This window comes from Salvia hispanica, chromosome 4 (genome assembly GCF_023119035.1).
Source record: "Salvia hispanica cultivar TCC Black 2014 chromosome 4, UniMelb_Shisp_WGS_1.0, whole genome shotgun sequence".
Classification (NCBI taxonomy): Eukaryota; Viridiplantae; Streptophyta; class Magnoliopsida; order Lamiales; family Lamiaceae; genus Salvia; species Salvia hispanica.
Window position 1 is genome coordinate 42,540,797 of NC_062968.1, and position 8,706 is coordinate 42,549,502.

Sequence of the window (8,706 nt, forward strand, 5' to 3'; positions counted from 1 at the left end):
CAACCATCATACCTCCTCAAAAGGATTACCTCGAACCCTCGAAATCCTCATTTTTCCCTTTCAATTAGGGAAATCCATAGAACCCAAAAGAATGTACCCTTTTTCTTTCCTTCCCAATGTATTTCATAATAAGCCAATCCACTTTATCTTTTTTGGGCCTTTTTCCACGCACTAGTAGCAAAATTAGCCCCCAAAAACCGTATCAATCGCTAGTTTTTTGGATTTTCTACATACTGACCCGGAATTTCCCCCCCATCAACTTGTGAGGGCGGGATTGTTTGGGGCCCTTGGTTTCGCTTTCTTGTTGAATTTTCGTTCGAAGGGGGAACCCCAAAAGATACTTGTAATAAATCGAAAATAATGAATCTGCCATGACATTCCTCCGGTTTAAGATGGATATTTGTGCAATAATTACAATATGGTGGATGTGAACTCGACGTGAAGATGGTGGTGGGAGTGGAATGAATGACGCCACAATCGAATATGAACGTTCGATTGATAAGTCGATAAATGCCTTGAATAAACGAGCACTTTGCTACAAGAAAATTCAAGACGAAGAAGAAGAATCAAAGACTCTAACTCACAAAATATTATTCATCACAAAAAAACTCGTCCCTTCCTTCCGTAAACCACACGCCTTTTATAGGCAAACTATTGAATATCAAATCTAATAAATCTCCTAATGAGATAACTACTACTAATTAAATAATCTAAGCTAACTCCTAATTCTAATATTTAAGCTGTCCCCTTGCTGATAGGGCTAAAACAAAAGTGATGGTGGTCTCCGGTTCTGGCGTAGCTTCTTCTTCGAAGGCTTTCTTCATCATCAGTTTCGCAAGATGGAAAATTTTCCAACCTATTCATTGAGGAGTCCGTAGACGCCTTCGACAAAGGGGTTGGTGCACAGGCTAATTGATGGTATCGCGTGGCTCTGATACCACCTGATGTGAGCCTCGCTGGCTCGCGGAACTCTCGCGACACCTCTCCGAACGAATTAGCCTCTCGCCTTCGCCACAGCTCGCTATACTTGTAATAAATCGAAAATAATGAATCTGCCATGACATTCCTCCGGTTTAAGATGGATATTTGTGCAATAATTACAATATGGTGGATGTGAACTCGACGTGAAGATGGTGGTGGGAGTGGAATGAATGACGCCACAATCGAATATGAACGTTCGATTGATAAGTCGATAAATGCCTTGAATAAACGAGCACTTTGCTACAAGAAAATTCAAGACGAAGAAGAAGAATCAAAGACTCTAACTCACAAAATATTATTCATCACAAAAAAACTCGTCCCTTCCTTCCGTAAACCACACGCCTTTTATAGGCAAACTATTGAATATCAAATCTAATAAATCTCCTAATGAGATAACTACTACTAATTAAATAATCTAAGCTAACTCCTAATTCTAATATTTAAATAAACCGAAAACTAATATATCTACTAAGGTGAATCTTCCTATTCTATCCCCAACATAAATTAAGGAATAAAATATACACAAAATATCTTATAAATCTCCCTAATGTAAATTATAGGAGATACACTTTAACTATGCTATAATTGAGATAGAATTAATCTTAATTAGTTTAACTATTCTTATCTACTCCTAAATAATAGTAATCTCCAACTTCATTCTCTTGTTTCATCCAACTCAAGACTTCGGGCCAAGCTAAGTTTCTTCTTCTCGTGCGTAGCTTCGGGATCGAAACGAGGATCACATCATACTCTCCCTCTTCAAAAGGATTCGACCTCGAATCCTCGAAATCCTCATATTTCCTTGCAATTACGAGATCCATAGTAACTCCTGTGAATAATGAATGTATCCTCTTCTTTCCTTGCCCAATGTATTTCATAATAAGCCAATCCATCAATTTATCTTGTTTGGGCCTTCTCGCACACAGACCATGTATGCAAAATTTGAGCCGCCAAAACTGTATCAATCGTCTATGCTCTTTGGATTTTCTACGATACTTGACCTGCGATATTTGCCACCTGATCAACTTGTGAGGGCGTGAATTGCTTGGAGGACCTTGCGTAAGTTTCCTCGCTTCTCTTGTTGAATTTTCGTTCAGATAGAGGCTGGGAATCCCAGAAAGTGGCCTGGTTGGCATTGCCTCAATTCGTTGCATCTGAACAGGAACATTCTCTTCCACATTTGAGCGTTTTAATGCAGCATCAGTTGGTTCTTGTTCATCTTTACATTGCTGTCCCCTTGCTGATAGGGCTAAAACAAAAGTGATGGTGGTCTCCGGTTCTGGCGTAGCTTCTTCTTCGAAGGCTTTCTTCGAATCACTACTGTCTGGTACGATGAAGGGCTGCAACTCTTTATCTACCTTTTCCACGGCGGCAACTTTCTCTTGCTTCAATTCACGATGTTGTCTCAATAGCTCCGCATAGGCCTTTTCAACACGTAACTCGATCTTTGGCTCTAGTCGACGCATTACTTTGTCAAGCAAATCATCATCAGTTTCGCAAGATGGAAAATTTTCCAACCTATTCATTGAGGAGTCCGTAGACGCCTTCGACAAAGGGGTTGGTGCACAGGCTAATTGATGGTATCGCGTGGCTCTGATACCACCTGATGTGAGCCTCGCTGGCTCGCGGAACTCTCGCGACACCTCTCCGAACGAATTAGCCTCTCGCCTTCGCCACAGCTCGCTATACTTGTAATAAATCGAAAATAATGAATCTGCCATGACATTCCTCCGGTTTAAGATGGATATTTGTGCAATAATTACAATATGGTGGATGTGAACTCGACGTGAAGATGGTGGTGGGAGTGGAATGAATGACGCCACAATCGAATATGAACGTTCGATTGATAAGTCGATAAATGCCTTGAATAAACGAGCACTTTGCTACAAGAAAATTCAAGACGAAGAAGAAGAATCAAAGACTCTAACTCACAAAATATTATTCATCACAAAAAAACTCGTCCCTTCCTTCCGTAAACCACACGCCTTTTATAGGCAAACTATTGAATATCAAATCTAATAAATCTCCTAATGAGATAACTACTACTAATTAAATAATCTAAGCTAACTCCTAATTCTAATATTTAAATAAACCGAAAACTAATATATCTACTAAGGTGAATCTTCCTATTCTATCCCCAACATAAATTAAGGAATAAAATATACACAAAATATCTTATAAATCTCCCTAATGTAAATTATAGGAGATACACTTTAACTATGCTATAATTGAGATAGAATTAATCTTAATTAGTTTAACTATTCTTATCTACTCCTAAATAATAGTAATCTCCAACTTCATTCTCTTGTTTCATCCAACTCAAGACTTCGGGCCAAGCTAAGTTTCTTCTTCTCGTGCGTAGCTTCGGGATCGAAACGAGGATCACATCATACTCTCCCTCTTCAAAAGGATTCGACCTCGAATCCTCGAAATCCTCATATTTCCTTGCAATTACGAGATCCATAGTAACTCCTGTGAATAATGAATGTATCCTCTTCTTTCCTTGCCCAATGTATTTCATAATAAGCCAATCCATCAATTTATCTTGTTTGGGCCTTCTCGCACACAGACCATGTATGCAAAATTTGAGCCGCCAAAACTGTATCAATCGTCTATGCTCTTTGGATTTTCTACGATACTTGACCTGCGATATTTGCCACCTGATCAACTTGTGAGGGCGTGAATTGCTTGGAGGACCTTGCGTAAGTTTCCTCGCTTCTCTTGTTGAATTTTCGTTCAGATAGAGGCTGGGAATCCCAGAAAGTGGCCTGGTTGGCATTGCCTCAATTCGTTGCATCTGAACAGGAACATTCTCTTCCACATTTGAGCGTTTTAATGCAGCATCAGTTGGTTCTTGTTCATCTTTACATTGCTGTCCCCTTGCTGATAGGGCTAAAACAAAAGTGATGGTGGTCTCCGGTTCTGGCGTAGCTTCTTCTTCGAAGGCTTTCTTCGAATCACTACTGTCTGGTACGATGAAGGGCTGCAACTCTTTATCTACCTTTTCCACGGCGGCAACTTTCTCTTGCTTCAATTCACGATGTTGTCTCAATAGCTCCGCATAGGCCTTTTCAACACGTAACTCGATCTTTGGCTCTAGTCGACGCATTACTTTGTCAAGCAAATCATCATCAGTTTCGCAAGATGGAAAATTTTCCAACCTATTCATTGAGGAGTCCGTAGACGCCTTCGACAAAGGGGTTGGTGCACAGGCTAATTGATGGTATCGCGTGGCTCTGATACCACCTGATGTGAGCCTCGCTGGCTCGCGGAACTCTCGCGACACCTCTCCGAACGAATTAGCCTCTCGCCTTCGCCACAGCTCGCTATACTTGTAATAAATCGAAAATAATGAATCTGCCATGACATTCCTCCGGTTTAAGATGGATATTTGTGCAATAATTACAATATGGTGGATGTGAACTCGACGTGAAGATGGTGGTGGGAGTGGAATGAATGACGCCACAATCGAATATGAACGTTCGATTGATAAGTCGATAAATGCCTTGAATAAACGAGCACTTTGCTACAAGAAAATTCAAGACGAAGAAGAAGAATCAAAGACTCTAACTCACAAAATATTATTCATCACAAAAAAACTCGTCCCTTCCTTCCGTAAACCACACGCCTTTTATAGGCAAACTATTGAATATCAAATCTAATAAATCTCCTAATGAGATAACTACTACTAATTAAATAATCTAAGCTAACTCCTAATTCTAATATTTAAATAAACCGAAAACTAATATATCTACTAAGGTGAATCTTCCTATTCTATCCCCAACATAAATTAAGGAATAAAATATACACAAAATATCTTATAAATCTCCCTAATGTAAATTATAGGAGATACACTTTAACTATGCTATAATTGAGATAGAATTAATCTTAATTAGTTTAACTATTCTTATCTACTCCTAAATAATAGTAATCTCCAACTTCATTCTCTTGTTTCATCCAACTCAAGACTTCGGGCCAAGCTAAGTTTCTTCTTCTCGTGCGTAGCTTCGGGATCGAAACGAGGATCACATCATACTCTCCCTCTTCAAAAGGATTCGACCTCGAATCCTCGAAATCCTCATATTTCCTTGCAATTACGAGATCCATAGTAACTCCTGTGAATAATGAATGTATCCTCTTCTTTCCTTGCCCAATGTATTTCATAATAAGCCAATCCATCAATTTATCTTGTTTGGGCCTTCTCGCACACAGACCATGTATGCAAAATTTGAGCCGCCAAAACTGTATCAATCGTCTATGCTCTTTGGATTTTCTACGATACTTGACCTGCGATATTTGCCACCTGATCAACTTGTGAGGGCGTGAATTGCTTGGAGGACCTTGCGTAAGTTTCCTCGCTTCTCTTGTTGAATTTTCGTTCAGATAGAGGCTGGGAATCCCAGAAAGTGGCCTGGTTGGCATTGCCTCAATTCGTTGCATCTGAACAGGAACATTCTCTTCCACATTTGAGCGTTTTAATGCAGCATCAGTTGGTTCTTGTTCATCTTTACATTGCTGTCCCCTTGCTGATAGGGCTAAAACAAAAGTGATGGTGGTCTCCGGTTCTGGCGTAGCTTCTTCTTCGAAGGCTTTCTTCGAATCACTACTGTCTGGTACGATGAAGGGCTGCAACTCTTTATCTACCTTTTCCACGGCGGCAACTTTCTCTTGCTTCAATTCACGATGTTGTCTCAATAGCTCCGCATAGGCCTTTTCAACACGTAACTCGATCTTTGGCTCTAGTCGACGCATTACTTTGTCAAGCAAATCATCATCAGTTTCGCAAGATGGAAAATTTTCCAACCTATTCATTGAGGAGTCCGTAGACGCCTTCGACAAAGGGGTTGGTGCACAGGCTAATTGATGGTATCGCGTGGCTCTGATACCACCTGATGTGAGCCTCGCTGGCTCGCGGAACTCTCGCGACACCTCTCCGAACGAATTAGCCTCTCGCCTTCGCCACAGCTCGCTATACTTGTAATAAATCGAAAATAATGAATCTGCCATGACATTCCTCCGGTTTAAGATGGATATTTGTGCAATAATTACAATATGGTGGATGTGAACTCGACGTGAAGATGGTGGTGGGAGTGGAATGAATGACGCCACAATCGAATATGAACGTTCGATTGATAAGTCGATAAATGCCTTGAATAAACGAGCACTTTGCTACAAGAAAATTCAAGACGAAGAAGAAGAATCAAAGACTCTAACTCACAAAATATTATTCATCACAAAAAAACTCGTCCCTTCCTTCCGTAAACCACACGCCTTTTATAGGCAAACTATTGAATATCAAATCTAATAAATCTCCTAATGAGATAACTACTACTAATTAAATAATCTAAGCTAACTCCTAATTCTAATATTTAAATAAACCGAAAACTAATATATCTACTAAGGTGAATCTTCCTATTCTATCCCCAACATAAATTAAGGAATAAAATATACACAAAATATCTTATAAATCTCCCTAATGTAAATTATAGGAGATACACTTTAACTATGCTATAATTGAGATAGAATTAATCTTAATTAGTTTAACTATTCTTATCTACTCCTAAATAATAGTAATCTCCAACTTCATTCTCTTGTTTCATCCAACTCAAGACTTCGGGCCAAGCTAAGTTTCTTCTTCTCGTGCGTAGCTTCGGGATCGAAACGAGGATCACATCATACTCTCCCTCTTCAAAAGGATTCGACCTCGAATCCTCGAAATCCTCATATTTCCTTGCAATTACGAGATCCATAGTAACTCCTGTGAATAATGAATGTATCCTCTTCTTTCCTTGCCCAATGTATTTCATAATAAGCCAATCCATCAATTTATCTTGTTTGGGCCTTCTCGCACACAGACCATGTATGCAAAATTTGAGCCGCCAAAACTGTATCAATCGTCTATGCTCTTTGGATTTTCTACGATACTTGACCTGCGATATTTGCCACCTGATCAACTTGTGAGGGCGTGAATTGCTTGGAGGACCTTGCGTAAGTTTCCTCGCTTCTCTTGTTGAATTTTCGTTCAGATAGAGGCTGGGAATCCCAGAAAGTGGCCTGGTTGGCATTGCCTCAATTCGTTGCATCTGAACAGGAACATTCTCTTCCACATTTGAGCGTTTTAATGCAGCATCAGTTGGTTCTTGTTCATCTTTACATTGCTGTCCCCTTGCTGATAGGGCTAAAACAAAAGTGATGGTGGTCTCCGGTTCTGGCGTAGCTTCTTCTTCGAAGGCTTTCTTCGAATCACTACTGTCTGGTACGATGAAGGGCTGCAACTCTTTATCTACCTTTTCCACGGCGGCAACTTTCTCTTGCTTCAATTCACGATGTTGTCTCAATAGCTCCGCATAGGCCTTTTCAACACGTAACTCGATCTTTGGCTCTAGTCGACGCATTACTTTGTCAAGCAAATCATCATCAGTTTCGCAAGATGGAAAATTTTCCAACCTATTCATTGAGGAGTCCGTAGACGCCTTCGACAAAGGGGTTGGTGCACAGGCTAATTGATGGTATCGCGTGGCTCTGATACCACCTGATGTGAGCCTCGCTGGCTCGCGGAACTCTCGCGACACCTCTCCGAACGAATTAGCCTCTCGCCTTCGCCACAGCTCGCTATACTTGTAATAAATCGAAAATAATGAATCTGCCATGACATTCCTCCGGTTTAAGATGGATATTTGTGCAATAATTACAATATGGTGGATGTGAACTCGACGTGAAGATGGTGGTGGGAGTGGAATGAATGACGCCACAATCGAATATGAACGTTCGATTGATAAGTCGATAAATGCCTTGAATAAACGAGCACTTTGCTACAAGAAAATTCAAGACGAAGAAGAAGAATCAAAGACTCTAACTCACAAAATATTATTCATCACAAAAAAACTCGTCCCTTCCTTCCGTAAACCACACGCCTTTTATAGGCAAACTATTGAATATCAAATCTAATAAATCTCCTAATGAGATAACTACTACTAATTAAATAATCTAAGCTAACTCCTAATTCTAATATTTAAATAAACCGAAAACTAATATATCTACTAAGGTGAATCTTCCTATTCTATCCCCAACATAAATTAAGGAATAAAATATACACAAAATATCTTATAAATCTCCCTAATGTAAATTATAGGAGATACACTCAACTTCATTCTCTTGTTTCATCCAACTCAAGACTTCGGGCCAAGCTAAGTTTCTTCTTCTCGTGCGTAGCTTCGGGATCGAAACGAGGATCACATCATACTCTCCCTCTTCAAAAGGATTCGACCTCGAATCCTCGAAATCCTCATATTTCCTTGCAATTACGAGATCCATAGTAACTCCTGTGAATAATGAATGTATCCTCTTCTTTCCTTGCCCAATGTATTTCATAATAAGCCAATCCATCAATTTATCTTGTTTGGGCCTTCTCGCACACAGACCATGTATGCAAAATTTGAGCCGCCAAAACTGTATCAATCGTCTATGCTCTTTGGATTTTCTACGATACTTGACCTGCGATATTTGCCACCTGATCAATGTCAATTTATTTCCATGAATTTAAATTTTAATTGTGAATTAATTTAATTGTGGGAAAGGGCTAGTGGGAGGAAGCAGTGGAAATTTGATGATATGGCGGTGGAATGGGGCCAGTCTTGACGTGGCGTGGGAAGGAGGCGAGTGGGAGGCGCCCATGAGCCTGTCTGACTATGATTTCATAGTTAGTGACAAAACTCATTTCACCAG